The sequence below is a fragment of the Hipposideros armiger genome, unplaced genomic scaffold (assembly GCF_001890085.2).
Source record: "Hipposideros armiger isolate ML-2016 unplaced genomic scaffold, ASM189008v1 scaffold_65, whole genome shotgun sequence".
Classification (NCBI taxonomy): Eukaryota; Metazoa; Chordata; class Mammalia; order Chiroptera; family Hipposideridae; genus Hipposideros; species Hipposideros armiger.
In genome coordinates this window covers 4,496,880-4,517,724 of record NW_017731415.1, presented here as the reverse complement: position 1 = coordinate 4,517,724, position 20,845 = coordinate 4,496,880, and positions in this window count along the sequence as shown.

Below are 20,845 nucleotides of genomic sequence, written 5' to 3'. Positions count from 1 at the left end.
AGTGTCTTTCACTCCCTAGATCGCAACTGGAGAATCATTCCATGTGATCATCTGGAAACAGAAATATTGGGAACTAGTAACTACTTGCAAAATTCCAAAATTTTAGCTCCACCGTATCTCCAAAGCCTCCTCCGCCTTCACTGTCTTTGTCTTTGGAAAGAAAAAAAAAACAAAAACCTGAAACATTTCAGTGCCATTTTCTACTTAAACTGTCATATCGACCCAACTCAAATTGTAAAAATCTCATTTCGTGGGGATGCAGCTGTCAAGTGAGACAGTGTCTACAAAATGTTCATTTGCTGAAAACTTTTAAAGACATTTTCACTTAATGCAATTCACGACATTAAGCTTTTAACTTATCAAAAAGCTTTCGCTTCGATTTTAACCTTTGTGAGGAGCATGATGAGTCACAGTCATCAACTCACTGAAAGGGTGGCTTCAATATTCATACACAAAATGGGTAGGTCTACCTACTTGGAAGTGATGGGCAATTTTCTTGATGCCAAGCTCATGATTACAGGCAGTATTCCTCCAAATGAACCTTGGAATAATCTAACCACCACCAAGTTGCTAAGAACAAACTTTCCAATTTAGGATATTTTAAAACACCTCCCATCTGTAATCCTTAGACACACATATTGTCCTCTGCATACCACTCCTTCACCATTTTGCCATCTGCTTAGAGATGTTGATGATTGAAGCATATAATCCAACAATGACACCTACCAAGAAATTATATCTCAGGACAAATGGCAGGGGTCACAAGAATGTGGACTAGTTAGCTCAGAAATCCTTCTCAGAGGTGACAAGTGTCACTGGCCATTAGAATAAATGAAGATCAGTCACCAGAAGAATCAAAGGTTTCAGACCATAAGAAATATAATTTTTTTAAAAATTAGAACCTGCATTTTAAAAAATTTTATTAGGGAACAGTGTGTTTTTCCAGGACCCATCACCTCCAAGTCAAGTCATTGTCTTCAATCTAGTTGTAGAGGGCACAGCTTACTAACCCATGTGGGAATCGAACTGGCAACCATGGTATTAGGAGCACTGCACTCTAACCACCTGAGCTAATCGGCTGCCCCCAAGAAATAGAATTTCAAAAAACTTCTAGGAGCATCAAAATACATAAATGAATAGCATTTCAGTACAGTAAAGAAAATAATAGTTCTTAAAGTGGCCATCTTAAAGGGGGGAAAAAAACCTAAAAAGTTTTATGTAATTTGAATAAAGCTCACACTTAAAAGAATTTGGATCTTTATTTAATTGTGCAAAATTGTGTGGATGTGCTACAGAAAGCTATCATTCATTCCAAAGTTATGGAAACATTTATTTCTAATAACTGCGCAGTTGTTCATGTATGATTGTGGGAAAATTACTTAGTCTCTGTGTGCCTCAGCTTCCTCACCTTTAAATTGAAAGTATGTGTAATACATTCACATTACAGAACTACTTAGAATAGAGTAAATACCTATATGTAGAACAGCCTCGGGTACATAGTACGTGCTTTAGAAATGTTTATTGATATTGATAAGATTATTATTCATATTATTATGTAGCAGCACATTCAACCAATATTATTGAACAACTTCTTGTGCCACACTCTTCAAATGCTGACAACTCAGTGGTGAACAAGACAGACAAAATTCCTACTCTCATGTAGCCAACGTTCTATAGTAAGCATATGCTTCCTTTTAAAATCTACACGCAAGCTATTCCTCATATGGATAGAGAGGCTTCCTTCTATCAAAGCAACTCCTTATAAGAAGTTCTATCAATACACTAATGAATGAACACAGGGAACTCTTGTGTGCAATCAGGAAATGTTACAGTATTTTTCAACAGTGAAGCACTGACAAAGGTTTAACATCCTGCTCTTCAAAAACCAATTAAAAATGTCTGGTTTGTAGCATTTGCCAATTCCCATGGTGTAAATGCTCCTGCGAGGCTAATTTCTAGCAACCAATGTGACATTACTGAAATGAAAGGTGGAGGTAAGGAGAGATAAACACTATCATACCATTGTGCAGTATTTCCAAAGTGGAGATATGACATATGAAAATAATCTCAAGAGATAACAGGAAAGTATAGTAAAAATAATTAGGAAGTGGTAAGTTTTGAGTTTTTACAACTTGTTTTTATTGTAATTTATTTAACCTTTACGCTTACATAATTTCATTTTTACTAATGGTCAATTTTTAACAACCAGATCACAACATTTCCAATAATTTAGCAAATGGCTCTTGTGAGCTACAGCAGACCACTGCTGCCCAAGCACAATCCTACCGAAAAGAGAGTTTTCAGCATGTTATTTTATCATATGACATAACTGAGCAAGGTAAAGTAGACAGTCAACATTTGGAGAGACTTCATTGTTGGAGAGTCTGAATTTCGAAAAAGCACAAAAGCAGACAGAAGTAGGTGGTATTCACATTGATTTCTACATTCAAATGGAAAGGCTTTACAAATGTTTCCAGTTAACTGATTTCTCATGCAATATTGCATGGTGACAACTCGTCTTGTTAAAAGAAAACAGGTAGCCCCACCAACCCTGGGCTCCAACAGATGTCAGTTGGAAACACAATGAGGAAAAAGGATTAAAAAGAACGGGTTTTTCCATCTAGGCATTGGTGTTGGTATGGACATGGAACAAGGACTTTGTCTAAAACCTTAGCCCATTTCCTACAATGAGCAATCAAGGGACTTCTAATAAAATAAGCCAGTGTTTTTTTTTATGATCCAGCAGCCTTTAATGTGGACCCTAAGGGAATGTCCTGTCAAAACTGATGGGAAGAATTAAATGTCAGAATCTGAAATAATGCCGCCTTCATGTTTTTAGAACTCCCACCTAAAGATAAATGTTAAAGATAGATCAGATTTGTTAGACTTAATAAGGGGATTGCAAAGTCCTTAAATTTGCAAAACTCCCTCTTCTGGAATCTGAGGAATGTTCTCTTGGTGGCCCACCACAAAGACTAAATTCTGCCTTTTGAAGGAAAAAAGTTACTGTTTTGATCATAGAACAAACAGATCCCCAGGAGAGAAGGACCACCCTGCACAGAGGGACCCCTACAAGGAAGGCAGCTTGGGAAGTACATCTGCCTATAATTTTTGTTAATAAGACAAACCCAGTGACATAAATTAACAAAAATCTGAAATCATAATAGTGCTTAAATCTATTTCAATATCGAAGTGAGAAATTAGCTAAGTAATATCTTTTTCTTGCTTTTCAGTATTAACTAGTTAGGTTTGTGCATTTCTATTTTACAGTTTACAAAGTATATTAACTCTCACTATAACAAATGATTCTCAGAAAAACACTATGAGGTATTACTCACATTTTATAGATAGGAAAACCACCTCAGACGTAAAATGACTTACTCAAGATTGAATTATTAGGAAGGCAAAAAAGTCAGACTCACATACAGATTTTCTTGTATCAATTGAGAACAGGATTTAGAAAACTGTCCGGAAAGGGTCAGACAGCGACTATTTTCAGCCTTGCAGGACATAAGTCTCTCTGGTGACAACTGAACTCTGCTATTATAAAGCAAAAGCAATCATGGGTATGGCTGTGTCCCAGCAAAACTTTTTTTTCAAAAACATGGAGCAGACCAGGTTTGATCCTCACGTCTGGCCATAGGTTGCTGACACCTGGTCTAGAGAAAAGAGCTCAGACTTGTTAGTTAGACAGAACTAGAACAAGTCAGATCTACCTTCGAACATCTGTGTAATCATGGACGAGTTATTTAACCCTACTAGGCCTCCTCTTTCTCATCAATAAAATAATGATACTTATGCCTACTTCACCAGGATATTATGAGAGTTAAATCAGGTAACACGTGCAAAGCCCTCAATACCATCCCTGACCCACTGTAAGTGTTCAGTATGTGTTGATAGCCGCCTCGCTTATTATTATTATTATGTTGAGAAACATGAATTAAATCTTTTCTGGACTCCGGTGGCTAAAATTGGGTCTTATGCTTCTTCTAGAACCAAAACTGGCCAAAGGGTGACATACTACATGTGCTAGTCTCAAAGCACAGGGCAGCTCAGGGTAAGGTACCTAGCTGAGAGAAATCTGGGGGAGTTACAGATCTACTAGAAATGAACATTGCAAAATGTTGCTGTATACATCAGGGTTCAGCCGTTAGGAGGTGTGTGTGGTGGGGGAGGGCAGAGAGAAAGAGAGGGCAAGAGAGATTGATGTATAGCCAGGAACTGGCTTATGTGATTGTGGGAACTGGCTGAGCAAGTTGAAATTCTATAGGAAAAGTCAGAAAGAGATGAACATGAATGGTTTGGAACCCTGTAAACACAGGGCATTTATGTAGTCTTTAAACTCAGAAAAGGCCCAAGTCTTCTTTTAAAGGCTCACCTGATTAGGTCTGCCCCACCCAGGATAATATTCCTTTTCTTTAACTTAAATACAACTGATTAGGGACTGCATATCTGTGTAACCTCTTCACAGCAGCACTTAGATCAGTGTTTGATTGAATAACTTGGGAGTGTTCACCTCAGCCAAGTTCACTCATGGAAAAATCATCAAAGTTGCTGAGGCAGTTAGTTTTTTATTTCAATTTTTTAAAAAGTGTCCATTTTAGCTAGACAAATTGCCACCTAGCTAAAAGACTACATTCCCCAACCTCCCTTTCATGTATGTGTAGCTCTGTAACTGGCTTCTAGACAACAGGAAGTAAATGGAAGCATATGGGCTTTCTAGAATGTCACCTTAAAGAGACAGAGTAAACTTTTCTGATGACTTGAGTTTTTCCTGCTGCCTGGAATCTTGATGTGACAGTCAGAGTTCAAGCAGCCTCTTGGACAATGTGGTTATATGTTAAATGTGGTATAATCACATCAAAGAAAGAGCCAGATTCCTGATACCAATGAACTGCCACACCAGCCATGGACTTCTCTATTTTGGACATCTTCTACATGAGATTGCCACAAACTTCTACAATGTTTAATCTCTTGTTCTTTGGGCATTTATGTCAGCACCAGCCAAAACAAACCCCAGCTAATACTGGAAAGAAACCACAACATCAACTGAACTGTGATAAAATCGAAACTTTTCTGGTACATGACAAAAACAATGTTCTATCTCTGACATAGGGAGAAATTAATGAATAACTGAATTTTAAGTTAAAAAATTAGGCATTTTCAATTTTATAGGTCGGAATATAGTCTAAAAATGCAAGGGGAAAGAGGCTTGCTATATATAAGGCTGATATTCTAGGCTGCATCTTAAAGAAGAAAAAGCACTAACATGATTCCTCTAATTTAAAAGTAGTTAACCCAATTGATGCATGAAAGTTCAAATTATCCTGCACAGCTAATACCTTTGCTGTACTAGAGTCAGTAATATTATTAAGACAAAACCCAGACCCTTTAGCAAAAATTAAGCTGACTTATTGTACTTCAAATAAAGAAAATATAGCTTTTAATTTAACATAATTAGGCAAACAAGATATCAATTCCTTTCTTGAAATATCTACAAATTCTTCTTTAAATTTTAAGCCTGTTTCATTACCTATGCAGAAAATGAAAGCATTAAAACCAAATTACATCACTGCCAAGTGAACGAATATATTGAAAAAATGAACAAAAACAGAGGAAGTCTTTTGTATAGCCTGCTACATACCAAATATCACCAAGTTTTCTAGGTTTAGGGATTGTTCTTTCATTGTTTTAACAACAACAAAAAATATTTGAATATTCCTATTTTGTTTCTATTTAAATTTATAGAAACTATGTCATTTTGGTTTTATTCAACTTGATCATAGGTGTATGACTGGGTAATTTTGCTTATTTTTCCTGTTTTGCTTTTTTATGGATTGCATGAAATAACAGGTTTTATTTATCCATCTTTGAACCAATTTCTGTGATTTACTCCAACTTTTAGATCCTGGGACAATTTGGTCTATGTCCCTCATCATGCCAGAGGAACACTAAATGACTCAATGTGAAACTGATGAATATTGGAAAGGATTTCTTGTGGTTTTAGATGAAGATGAAATACAGCATCAGAGCAGAAAGAATCATGGGAAACCATCAGCTTTCCAGGAAGACTTCAGAGAGTGGTATGCTTTAATATGTCATAGCTTACAGGAGGTTATACCAGAACAAAAGCCATGCCATACTGTTTCATCAGGGTTCTTATACTGGCAAGTTATAAACGCTAACCGATTCAGAAATCTGTGTCCTACTGGTGTACACAGAATCTCCTGCTGCCTACTTTGTTGTCTTCATTTTATTTTTTGTTTTGTTCTTTTTAACAAACTGTCTTATTTGAACCTAAAAAAAAATGTTTGTATAAAGATTGTTGTGCAAATCCTTTCTGAAGCATGCTGTCATAGAAAAATGTGTGCAAATCTTGTAAAAGGGCTCTTTTCTTGTCTTTTCTTGAGAGCACAAATTATAAGCACACCTCTTCTTTTAAGCCACAAATCACTATTGGCAATATCTAGAAAAATATTATAATAACTCAGGCTCAAGATGAATCAATTCACAATCTCCCTATATGAAATATATGTGTCTTATACAAAATGTTTGATAAATGGGTTGTTCTATATCCCAGATGGCTCTACAGTTTTTGGCTCATAACAAGGTAGTGGCTTTTTAATTGGCCATTGAGGAAGCTGAAATTTTCACTGCATGGGTTGGCCTTCTTAATGGCATCTGTGACTTTGCATGGCTCAAAGTCTGAAGATAATTTTTTGTTAGAGCAGACTAATTATCCTTTCTGTGGGGAAGTGAAAATGTGATTTGTCTGGAGTATAGTTAGACTGACAATGACTATTCTTGAAAGATACAGAGAATTTTCCTTCATTATGGGTTTCTGGCAGTGGAACATGGCTAACTATAAAAATAAACAAATAACTTATATGCACACAAACTAATAAAATCAAAATGTCACTTGTAGATTTCCAGTTTCAGCTATGATGTAGACAGAGCTTGGCAGCTGTCACTCTTGTCCTTCCAAACTGAAAATCAACACCTTTTCTTACATTCATCAGAAAACTGCGGACATAGGGCAAACTGTCACCCTGAAATCTGGGAAGATAGTCACATCCAGAGAGATACAGCAAACCAAGATCTGCTTACCTGGAATAGAAGCTATAGGAGCCATAAATTGGTAGGAATATTTAAATGGTAATTGTGAGGAATTCCATGAGACTGAGTGTATCCTGGAGTGAAAGTGAGCAATTCCTGGTGATCAAAGTCATAATGGGGCCCCCACATGTGGGCTTTTCCTACAGGAATCTCAATAGGTTCACCAGGTGAAGATCTGAGAAGACTGCCCTCAAAGCTCTACAAGGGGGAAGGGAAGGGCGGTCATTATGAAATACACCCAATGTCTTTGCCATAACATAGGCCTACCTCCAAAGGAAAACACAAGCAGGACCTTATCCCAGCAGAGGAAGGCCATTTCTCTCAATCCAGCCACCTAAAGCGTTTGTGTCTCACCTGGACTGGCAGGGTTCCGGGAGGGGGACTATAGTCAACAGGGTTCAGGGGTTCAAGGATATAGCCTGGAAACCGTGTTGCCAGGAAATGGAGTAGGAGCAAGGGGACAGAAATCTAAACTACTAGAGAAACATGTGTGATGCTCACAGCCCTGAAACGCAGGCCCACTAAAAGGTGTAGATTTATTCAGAAGACAGAACACTTAAGCTCCTTCACACCTGACCACCATACTAATAGGACTCCAAGATAATAACAGTGAGTTACAGCTGGAAGAGTTGCAAAACACGCTCTCTATGAGAAGAGTGACGTAAGAAAGCCGATCACAAGAAGGGATACAAAAGCCAGCACACTTAGAGGATTTGGGAGCCAATGGCACCTATAACTTAGTTAAAACATTAAGCGAAGCAGAAAACACTCCTAGTTAGATTAGCATAAATCCTCACAATAAAGGCCTATTTACCTCAGTTTTTATTACTTGATTCGATGTGTCTGATGTTCAACAAAAAATTGCAAGTCATGCCAAAAGACAAGGAAAAACACAGTCTGAAGAGACAATGCAATATTGAAACCTAATTCGGTTATGTCAGAGATGTTGGAATTATTAGAGAATTTAAAATAATTATGATTAACATGCTAAGAACTCTAATGGGAAAAATAAACAACATGAAAGAACACAAGTAATATAAGCAGAGAAATGGAAATCTATGAAAAAAAATATAAAGAAAATGCTGGGTATCAAAAAACAATGTAACAGAAATGAAAAATACCTTCAACAGGCTTACCAGTGGGCACAAAAGGACCAAGGAAAAAATTACAGTGAACTTCTCAGAAACCAGGAAGTTAGAAGATACTGCAGTAAAATATTTGAAGTATTGACAGAAAAATATCTACTTAGAATTCTGTATCCAGCAAAATTATGTTTCAATAATGAAAGAGATATGAAGCCTCATTCGATAAATAAAAACTGAAGGAATTCATCTCTAGCAGACGCTCTGTGCAACAATAATGTTAAAAGAAGTTCTTCAGGCAGGAGTGGCAATACATGAGAAACTTTGATCTACATAAAGAAAGGAAAGGCATCAGGGAAAGAATAAATAAAAGTAAAATAAAATATTTTATTTATCTTATGATTGATGTAACTGTGTGTTTAAAACTTAATAATAATAATGATGAATCAGATAATTATAGCAAATATAAGTAAAATGAATGCAGCAATATCACAAAGAACAGAAGAGAGAAATTGTGCATACTGTGTTATGAGCTATCCATACTACATGCAAAATGTTATAGTATATTTTTACACGTTGTGGACCGGAGACGCAGATTTGAGTCTATATATTTAAATACCCCATCCTCAATGTGTTCAAACATGGATTTAGATAATTTAAAAATGTATATTGCAAACTCCAAAACAACCATTAAAAATTTTTTAGAAGTATAATTGATGAAGAATCATAAAATGCTCAATTCAAACCAAAGAAGGCAAAAAATAGAGGTGAGATGAACAAATGCAACATATAAAAAAGAGTTACAAACATGGTAAATATTTGGTTGTCAGAAAAGTCAATACACATGTTTGTGACAGATGGCACTAGTTCATTTTTGGAAGTACTAGAGTCATTCGCAGCTATGTTATTGCTATGTCATTTAACAGCTGACAGTTCTAGATTCATTTTTTAAAAACTTGAGTGATTTGGTTGAGTTTTGGAGATTTTACAACAAGTTGAAGATGGAACACCAAACTGTGCTTTTTTGCCATATTTTACTGTTTTACTTCCACAAAGGTAAGAACGCACGTCAAGCATAAAGTTTATGGTGACAATGTGCTACAAGAACATCAGTGCAAACAATGGTTCACGAAATCCCATGCTGCTGATTTTGATCTCAATGCGCTCCTTGGTCAGGGAGGCCCACCAAGGTTGATGATGACAAAATAAAGGCATTGATCAAGTCAAACCTACACGACATGAGAGATTGCAGAAACATTGAACACCGTCATTCAAGCATTCACGACCACCTGAAGAAGCTGGGGTACGTAAGCAAGCTTGATATTTGGGTTCTGCATGAACTCAAAGAAGTTCATTTGACGGCGCGTACAAACATCTGCAATATGCTCATTAAACGTGAGGAAAACAATCCATTTTTGAAGTGACTGATAACTGGTGATGAGAAGTGGATTGTTTACAACAATGTGGTGCACAAACGGTCTTGGTCCCAACGTGGTGATTCGCCTCAAATGACATCAAAAGCAGACATTCATCAGAGGAAGGTTATGCTCTCAGTGTGGTGGGATTTGAAAGGTGTCGTGTTTTTCAAGCTCCTACCAAGGAACCAAACAATCAATTCAAATGTGTACTGTCGGCAATTGGACAGTTTGGACAAATCCATCATCCAGAAATGTCCAGAGATTGTTAATTGTAAAAGAGTTTTGTTCCATCATGAGAAAACGAGACCACACACATGTATGATCACCTGTCAAAAATTATTGGAGCTTGGATGGGATGTGTTACCTCACCCACCATACTCACCTGACCTTGCGCCGTCAGATTTCCATTTGTTTCCCTCTCTTCAAAGCTCCTTGTATGGTATAACGTTCAATTCAGATGAGGCTGTAAATCAGCACCCTGTTCAGTTTTTCACAAATAAAGACAGGTCCTTCTATGAATGAGAAATTATGAAGCTCACTGAAAGATGGCAAAAGGTTATCAAACAAAATGGGCAATATATCATTGATTGATCTTTGCTCTTTATATAAATAAATGACCTTTGAAAAACATAGACAAATATGTCATGACTTTTCTGACAACCCAATATTAAATCAACAATATTAATAATTATTTTACATCTGAATTATAATTAATACACCAGTTAAAATACAATTTAGATGGTCAGAATGGACATTTTTTAATGACCCAATTATAGGTTGCCTACCAGAAATGACTTTAAAAATAAAGCCATAAAAAATTAAATTTAAATATATAGGAAAATATATCACACTTACACTAATCAAATAAAAACTGAAGTAGCTGTATTTATTACAGGCAAATCAGACTTCAAAGCAAGAAATATATTATGGCTAAAGAGAGGCACTAGAAAGGTACAAAGTGGCCAATTCTCCAAGGAGACATAATATTCTAAACATGTATACACCTAAATACAGAACATGAAAATATATGAGGCAAAACTTATAGAACTGAAAACAGGAACAGAAAAATCCACTAGTATAGATGTAGACTTCAAATCCTGTCTGACAGTATTGAAGGTCAAGCAGGCAGAAAATTAGTAACAAGACCTGGGCAGCACTATCAATCAACTTGATATAATTGATATGCATAGAATATTCCATTTAAAAATAACAGCAAAACATAATTTCTTCAAACTCCCATGGAACATCCACCATGATAGATCATATTCTAGGCTATAAAAAAAACCTTAAAAGTATATAAATCATACAGAGTATGTTCTCAGATGATAAACTAGAAATCAATATCAATAGATAGTTGGAAAATTCCAAAACATTTCAAAATTGAACAACACAGTCATAAAAAATGATGTGTCAAAGATGCCTCAACAGAAATTTTTAAATATTTTGAAATAAAAATGACCACACAATTAAAAACAAAAAAAATTGTGGAATGCCGCATAAAAATGATTAGAGGGAAATTTATAGCATGGTAATACACTTACATATTAGAAAAAAGAACAAAGATATGAAATCAACAATCTAAACTTCCACCTCAGGATACTAGAGGAAAAAGAGCAACTTAGCCTAAATAAGCAAAATTAAAGACATACCAAAATTAGAGAAGAAATAAATGAAACTGAGAATAGATAATCAATTTTAGAAATCAACTGAACCAAAAGTTCATTCTTTGAAAGATCAATAATTGAAAAAACCTCTATATGGGTTAATTAACAAAAAAAGAGAGAATACACAAATTATTAATATCAGAAATGAAAGATGACATCATACTTGTGTATTGAATATTCAAATGTTAAAAGAATACTATAAACAATGCTATGCCCAGAAATTTGATAACTAGGTAAAATGAATCAATTTGTTAAAAGGCACAAACTACCAAAACACATACAAGGAGAACTATGTACCTGAATACCATAGGTTTATTAAAGAACGTGAATCAATAATTAATAACCTTCCAAAAAAAGAAAGTTCCAGACCTGGCCAGAGTGTTTTACTTGTGAATTCTAACAAAGAATGAAGGACAAAATAATACTGATTCTCCACATAGAAACAGAAAATAGGAATAAACACTTTCTGAGATATTCTATGAAGCCATCATTACTCTAATTCATAAAAATATTACAAGAAATAAATAATACAAACCAGTGTCTCTCACCTACGTAAATTCAAAAATCCCCCCCAAAAATTGGCAAATAAAATCCAACAGTGCATAAAAATATTATACACTGCAACCAACTGGAATTTATTCCAAGAATGCCAGGCTCAGTCAACAATCAAAAAGCATCTATGGAAACCTCCATATCACTAAGCTAAAGAAGAAAAGTCATCTGTTCAAATTAGTTGAGGCACAATAAAAGCCCTTGATAAAATCCAAAACTTTTCTAGAAAGGAAGCTAAAATTAAAGATTGGATTCTGGGTTCTACGTGCCTGAAGAACTAATTCTAAGAGCAATGTTTCCCATATAACATAGCAGCTCCTATATCAATTGGTCTTACTAGGAAGCACAGTTGGTACACAGGTATTTGCGGTCAGTGATAGCTATGCAATCAATTCGCTGGGTCAAATAGATTGGTGTGAAATGTAAATATGGTATTATACATATCTCAATCCCTTATACTACAAATATCTACAATTGTTAAATAAAATATAGCAAGTATTTACATGCACATTGACTAGCATTTAATAGAATACCCAAGCTCCCATGTGAGTGAGTGATGTGATCAAAGTCAAAAATAACAAAACCAGAGTAGTAGTAAGCATTTGAGTTGCTCTGGGGAATTGTCAGGGCTAGTAACTGTAGTGCTTTCATGTTCCCTTGAATACAAGTGACAAAGTCCTGGGGCCACATATATTGAGAAATTGGAATTGAAAGTTGGAGATATTCATACATATTCATACATGCACAAACAAAGCTAAGACCTTAGAGGATAGACTGGGGGGGGGGGAATTCTGTTCAATGCAAAGGAATTCAAAACAAAATATTTTCTTTGCATATACTCTGAACAGAAAAATTATAACTCAGAAAAGCAAAGAAACACATTCTCTTGACCTATGTGGCTCTGAGTTTTAGTTACAATCTTCTCATCAAGTGGGAACTGCAGGCTTAACATTTAAGAAAGACTTTTGTATTAGGCCAGTGATGGCCTAAGGCTCCTGGCAGAAGCACAAAACAAACAAACAAACCTGGAAGAAAGTTTGCACAACACAGAACACAGGACATATTTATTTTTTTCTTTCCCTTTCTGTCTCTCTGTCTCTGTCTCTGTTTCTGTCTCTCTCTCTCTCTCTCTCTCTCTCTCTCTCTCTCTCTCTCTCTCTCTGTCTCCCCTCTCATTCTTTCTTTCTTTGTCTCCCTCTCAATCCAATTCAAGATGAGTTCACAGTGAAAAATTGCAAAATACATAGATACATCCACCAATAATGAAAGCTAGCATACAAAAGCAGCAGAACTACAACTTCAAGAGTTTGAAACTATAGAACAATCTGAAAGAGAAAACACATTTACTTAAATTGCTAAAGAAAAAAAATGTAGAAATACGATATGCAAATTTGAAAAAAGTATACAGAATAGAAGTTTAAGTTTTGGAAATAGATTCTAAAAGGCAAAACAAATGGCTATATTAAACCTCAAATTTGACCCTGCTAAAATGGCTTAAGTAAACTGAAAGATAAAAATGAGAAAAATATACAAATGCAACAAGAAGAAATAAGACATTGCACATATGAAAAAGAAGTTAAAATACATACAGGATAAAATGAGAAGGTTCAACATACACCCAATAAAGAAAATAAAGAATACGGCACTAAAATAAATTGATAATGGCTAAAGATTATACTGATATTATAAAAGTCTTAAATCATCAGCATCAAGAAAAACAAGTATCAAAGATGTTAAATGAAAACAATCCTATAATTAGATATAGCACGATGAAACTACAGAAAACTAAAAGTAAAGAAATAAATCTAAAAGCTATCAAAAAATACGTCTACAGACAGAAAACAGAATTTGCCATAACAGCATCTTCAGTGTGTAAAAATAAATTAATTTTGAACTAAAAATTCTATAGCCCCTTAAACCATAAGTAAAAATTGAGAGCAAATAAGAGGCATATTCCAACAAAGATGGGATTTTTTTTTTAAGATTTTTATTGGGGAACAGGGGGCAGGGGAATAGACAAGTTGCTATCCTTTTGTTCTTCAGTCTAGTTGTGGAGGATGTTGCTTCACTGGCCCAAGTTGGCACCATCATTGTGCTCTTCCCAGGTTGAGCTGTTGTTCAGCATCTTAGCTGTAGAGGGCAGTGTCACTGGCCCTCATATGTGGGATCCGAACCGGGGACTCTGGCATCCCAAGCCAGCTCTTAACCAACGTGCCACTCGGCCGGCCCAGGATTTTTTAATCACAAACTCTTGCTGGAAAATATTAAAGGATTTACCTGAGGAAAAAGGGAATCAAACCTTGAGAAGTAAATGGAATTAAAAAGGAAATGAGTATAAAAATTGTACAGATGTTGAGAAATAAAAGAATTGCAATATAAAAAAATAATAATTTTGATTTATACATAGGTGAGCTTAAGTGGAATAGCATAAATAAACAGGAAAAGGAGTGTTAGGAGTTAATGGCCAATTATGGTTAGGAATTGAGAAAGAAATAGAGATAGTGATGAACTATAGACATTATTGGTCATGGATGCAAGTTTAAAATGTCTATGGAGCTTAAAAGAAATATAAAGTCTATATATATATATGCCTGTATTAAAGTTTTCCAGAGAAACAAAACCATTAGGGATATCTATTTATCTATCTATCTATCGACTGGCCAATTTTAAGGAATTCGCTCACGTAACTTGGAAGGTCTAGTGAGTCCAGAATCCGATGGAGTAAGGCAGGAGGCTGGAGGTTCAGGGAAGAAATGCAGTTTAAGTCCAAAGTAAAAAGTTTTAAAAGGGATTGATAAATTTAACTGTCATAAATATAAGTATATAAATAACACAATATACAAATGAAATAACATAAATATATATACATGCATATATGTTACATATATTTGGATATATCAAATATCATATAATAAATGTATTAAGGATATTTTCAGACTAAATTGTTAACTACAGTTTCATACTATTTACAAAAAGATGAACCTAAATCATCTTGTCATGGGAGAGTTGGAAGTAAAAGTATGAAAACAATACACTTGGCAATTACTAAAAGAAAAAGAAGTCCTATATACAGAGGGTGCAAAAAAATGTATACACATTTTAAGAAAGAAAAAAACTGTATTAAAATTGTAATAATATATACCAATAACAAAAGATGAATACAAGTCAAGTATATACATTTTTTTGGCACTCCCAGTATTTACATGAACACTTGAAATTGACCTAAATGCAGAAGAAATTATTAGAGGTAAAGAGGGCTACTACTTTTAACACAGGAAACTTCTATCAGAAAGACATAAAACTTATGAATATGTAGTAATCTAAGATGTAAGTATACATTTTAAAAGACTCAATGGGATATTAAGTAACCATTAAAGTTACTTTTATAATCAGTATACAAATGTTTTAATGTTAACAATTGAATATATACCAGGATTATATCTAATTAAAAGTAAAGCTTATGCAAGAAAAGTATTAGAAGAAAAAGGGAATTCAACTATGGGTGACTTTTTTCCTTCCTTACACTGTTCTATATTTTTTCAAATTGTATTTATAATTATGTAATGGCAATATTTATTTATTTTATTTTATTGGGAAACAGTGTGGTTTTCCAGCACCCTCAGCTTCAAGTCAAGTAGTTGTTTCAATCTAGTTGTGGAGGGCGCACCTCAGTGGCCCATGTGGGAATTGAACCGGCAACCTTGGTGTCACGAGCACTGCACCCTGTGCTCTAACCACCTGAGCCAACCAGCTGTTCCATTGGAAATAGTTATTTTTAAGAAACATTTAACTGCATTTGTGTAATCAACATTTATTGAATTTCTAGTAAGTCTTGGGGAAGAAAAAACATATGGCTGACTTTCTTCTTTAGATAGAGTTGATGGCCTAGTTGAAAACAATATACAAAATAGCAATTAAAAATACCAGAAAATGCAATTTCTAGTCAAATAAGTAGTACAGATAAGCATCCCCAAAATGCAAAAAGAGGCAGGGAAGTTTTATTTAAGAGGTGAGAATAGAGAAACATAACATTTGGATAAAGCAAGAAGGAAGTGATTTTCCAGTAAAGTCTGTGTTAATACATACTATTTGATCAATATACTGCTGAATTATGAACAATTTGGTATGGGGAAAAAAACATGCTAAGTGCTGTATCTATAAATTCCATTTTCTCTGCTAGAAGGGACCCATAATCTGTCCTCTCTTTGATTCAGTTGAGAAATAGATACTTTTGTTGGCTTTTTAAAAAAGTACTTAGGCTCTTGCAGCATTTTAAAATATTGATTGATTTAGGTACAACCAGTCACTGTGTATCTTTCAAATAATAATAAAAAACTTCCTGCTCAAATGGAATCTCCAGTGGTCGAATAGCTGTTCTATCCTGAAAACCTGACGCATGGAAGGCATCAGATAAATATTCATTGAGTGAGTGAATAAATGGAGGCAGAAAAGATCAAATGCACAAAATTTAGTTTAGTGTCCAGTGTACTATTAATAAAATTAAAATCCACAAGAAAAAAAAAACACAAGTAAAAAGTGCTGATAAAAGAGCAAAATGTAAAACAAGTGGTCATTTTAAAATAAAAAGATAGAATTCCAACATTGATTTTACTACAATTTAACCATTCCTCTAAGTGTAACAGAAGTCAACAGGTCAGCTCACAACTATAGTTTAAAATTTATAACTGCACAGAAATTAAGAAATACTTTTTAAATTTTTACATACAGTTCTACAATTTGAAAATTTAATTACATCATTCCAGAAAATGTGTTATAAAATATTTTTGTGATTTAGTAGTAAGTGGAAAATTAAATGTTTTATTTAAATGGATTTTAAAATATCACTTAATAAATTTAATAAATGTTCATATCATCTAATCCCATATCCTACCATCAGCCGTATCATCCCACATCCAGATGAAAATTTAATCTAGTTTTAAGTTCATCCAGGAAAAGAGATGCCTCACATTCTTTAATAAATCACTTTGATATCCAGCCTAGAGCTCTAGGTTACTTTCGAACTTGTTTCCAATTCTCCGATTGCATTAATTTCATTTTTAAAATGAATTTTTAAATGAGTCCCATAAAGACACAACACAAATTTGAGTCTCCGAGACCCTGCTTTGCAGTTTTTCATGCTTGCTTACTTCGCCCCAACCTATACAAAACTTTTTCAAACTTTAACTAGTGTTTTGCACCTGGAAAACACAGGCATGTAAGGCGCGTAGGAGGAGAATTTAGCTGACAGGATTTAAAATAGAGTTCTCAGTTGTGGAGGACTTTGTTGATGGGGAAAACTGGGCTCTTCCCCTTCTGGTCAGCAAAGCAAATTAGGACGGTGTTGAAATTATATCTGTCTTGTCATCTCCCTGGCAGGACACCTCTTGATAGGGCCTTCTGTTCCTCCCATTTCTTGGCAGCCTCTGCCCTTGGAATGTCTGGAAATCATGGAACTTTCAAGACTAAATAATGGAGTCTGGCAGAGCTTCTGTAGTTCTTACTTAAAGATCTAAATCATATGTTTGCATCAGGTCATTTAAAGTAAACTTGAAGCGCTTGCGTTGAAGCAGGAACTACAACTGCTTAGCAATAGCATTCTACTTTGTCAGCTCTGCCTGTGAGTGCAATTACATCTAGAAAGCAACGGGCTGCAGTATTTTGTTAACTACATCCTGTTGCTTTTAAAGTAGACGATACTTCACACTTTAGGGAAGAAAAGACCGTATATCCAGACAGATGATTTGGTACCCATCACTGGATGCAGATGCATGGCTTTTAAATGTGGCAAAGGATGACAGCCTGTGCGTTTCTGATTTTACTCCGTCCTTCACAGGCCTGATCTAAGCAGGAGCTCTCGCTGACTTCAGAAAGAACGCTATTTGACTCCGGAACTCCTGTATGCAATTCCACGGGCGCAGGGCTAAACAGGAATTAGTTTTGTACGTTTCAGTGTCAGTATGATTCATGTAATATTCCCAAATACATGTTCTCGGAGTACTCGGCTTCTTGATGAAAAAAAAATTTTTATATATCCCTCGATGGGGCCTCGATTTCATCGCTGGTGTTTTTCTGCGGCAGCAGATTTAAGTAACGGCCATTTCTGTAAACAGTGCTTTTGTTAGTTTCATTTGAGTCTTCCAAAAATGTGACTGTATACACTGAAGCTCAAAAATACGCTGAATGAAAGAAGCCTTACACAAAAGAGTGCATGCTGAATGAGTCCATTTATACGAAGTTCTACAACAGGCTACACTCGTCCACCGTAAAGTATTTGTAAAACTGTGTAAGTGGAAATCAGGTGTGCATTTTGATTTGTTTCAAAATGTCTTCCTTTGCAAATCCACCTGGCATAACAGCTGATACTCAAAAAGGATACTTATTAGTGAACACAATTCTACTTCTCAGCGAAGAGGTAACACGCAAGACATTTTTCAATTTAAAATTAACATTTTTTTATTGTGGTAAAATACACATCAGAAAAAATGAACGACTGTAATCATTTTAAAGCATACAGTTCAGCGGTATTAAATCTATTCACTCTGTTGTACAGATATAGCCAGGCTCTAGCTCCAGAACTGTTGCAACAGCCCAAAGGGAAAACGTGTACCCTTGAAGCAGTCACTCCCCATTCACCCCTCCTTCTAGCATTATTTTTACATGTATCTTTTTTTTCTTTCACTCAATCATTTATGAAATGACTATTTTTAAGTGCCTCCTCTGTCCTGTCCCTGGGACAGGTGAGAAGATGCACCATAGTCCAAGAGCGATACATAGGTCCCTCCTTTTGAATGGCTCCCTCCCTGCCCTGTTCCGAGGGTAAGGCAGAAGGTACAAGGGAGAGAAACACAGAAGGAAGGAGCCGGCCTTGCATAAAGGTACCACTGGCGACATAAAATTGCGATATTTGTTTTCTAGCAACACTTAAAAATATTCTTCCTTCAGAAGGTGAATTTTAAAAGCACAGACTTTCATGAAAAGTTTTCTGTTCACTTTGAAAGAAAGACTTTGAAGTGTTTTGACAAATTATTTAGTGGCATCAGCAGAGGAAAGAGATCAGGAACTTTTGATTCTATTCCTGTGTACTGGTGACTTCCTGTGTGGGTTTAGGCAAATCACTTAACTGTTTGCTGTGTTACTGATTGGGGTGTTCTTCTTTCTCAGAATGAGTACAAGAGTTCAATTTTCTAAATTGGAAGGGATGTGAAGAATACACATTGTGGAGTTTTAGGCAACAAAGGTAATAACCTACTTTCTGGATGACTGAGAGGCTCAGTCTCACTCAGCATGACCTTCCCCTGGCCTCGTTAGCATCTACGCAAATCATGTTCAAAAGAGCAACATTTGACAAATACTGATCCTAATCACACACTAAAACGGATTCTACACATATTTTTAAGGAGGAAGACAATGGTCACATGGTCAGGCACATCTATACATGTAGATAAGATCAACACCTACACACACACACACACACACACACACAATTTTCCTCAGATTTTCCAGTTCAGTACCAACCTCTAATACCAGTGCCCCTGATTAATAGAGCATCACAGAAGTTCCTTCCTCCAAACTACATGTTCTCATCATAACTTCTTTGTACTCTCATACACACATATTTCTAATTTGCCACAGTCTCTTCATAGGGCAATTTGGCAATATACAAGAAAATTTTAAATTTTAAATTTAAATAACTTAAAGCTTGATCCCAAACACCTGCTTTTAGTATTTATGCTAAAAATTTGCAAACTAGTGGAAAAACTAGATTAAACTTTTATTGTAGCATAGTTTAATAGAAAAACAAAAGAATAGAAATAATATGATAACAACCTATATATATATATATATATATATATATATATATCTCCACATACAATCTATGACATATTCATATAGTTAAAAACTAAATAAGGTAAAGCTTATACATACTGATATAGAGTGATCACCATACTATAATAAATTATCAAATAATTATTGAGCACCTACTATATTCCAGGTAACTTTTCTAAGTACTAGGATGTAGGAGTGAACAAAACAAAGCTCTTGTGCTCTAGGAGGGGTACACAGACAATAAACAAATATGTCCAATGGTAGTAAATGCTTTAGAGAGTCACAACTTGCTTAAGGAAAATGGGGAGAAAGGTGGCAAGGTACAAGGCAGGGGAAGTTAGGTTATGCTGTAGTATCAAACCCCACAACCAATAATATATACCACTTCTATCACACCATAGTCCAATGGTTTCTTTTGGGAGAGGTGTAGCTCTAGGTAGTTATCACTCAGGGAGCCATGCTGATGGCGTCTCTGGGAGGTTGTCAAGGCAGGAAAGAGGGAGCATGGATGATTACACACAGATTCTTCGATGCGTCTGTGACCAAAGCAAGTTGCATGGCCTCACCTAACTCCAAGGTGGAAAGGAAGTGTGATTCCCACCCCCACCCTGTGCCAGAATGGAGAGGAGGATCCCAAATCCAGGTGAGTAGGGCTAATGTCTACACAGTCTTAGGGTACTATTAATCAATTCCTGTTTGATAAGGTGACATCTGAGCAGATGTGAAAGCAATGAGAAAATTAGCTCTTGGACATCTGAGGTAAGAGCCTTCTGGGCAGAGCACAAGTTCAAGGGGATTATGCCTGGCATCTTTCAGGAAAACAAGGAGACTGGGCAGACTGAGTGAATGTGGGGGATAATGATAACAAAATTAAGGTAATGCCATAGAAGTAGCAGAGATCTCTGCCTCAGAGACCCTCATGGGCTACTTACTCTAAGGATTTGGCTCTCATCCAAAGTGAGATGAGCTAAAAACAAAAGAATGACAAGATCTGTCTTACATTTTTAAAAAACCATTCTGTCTGCTGTGAGGAGAGTAAACTCGGAGCAGGAGGCAAGAAGGCAAGCAGGGAGACAAATGAGAAGGCAACTGTAATAACTCACAAGAGATGATGGTGGCTTGGGATGGGATGATGGCACAAGAGGATTAGAAGTAGTCACATTCTGCATATATTTTAAGGTACGCA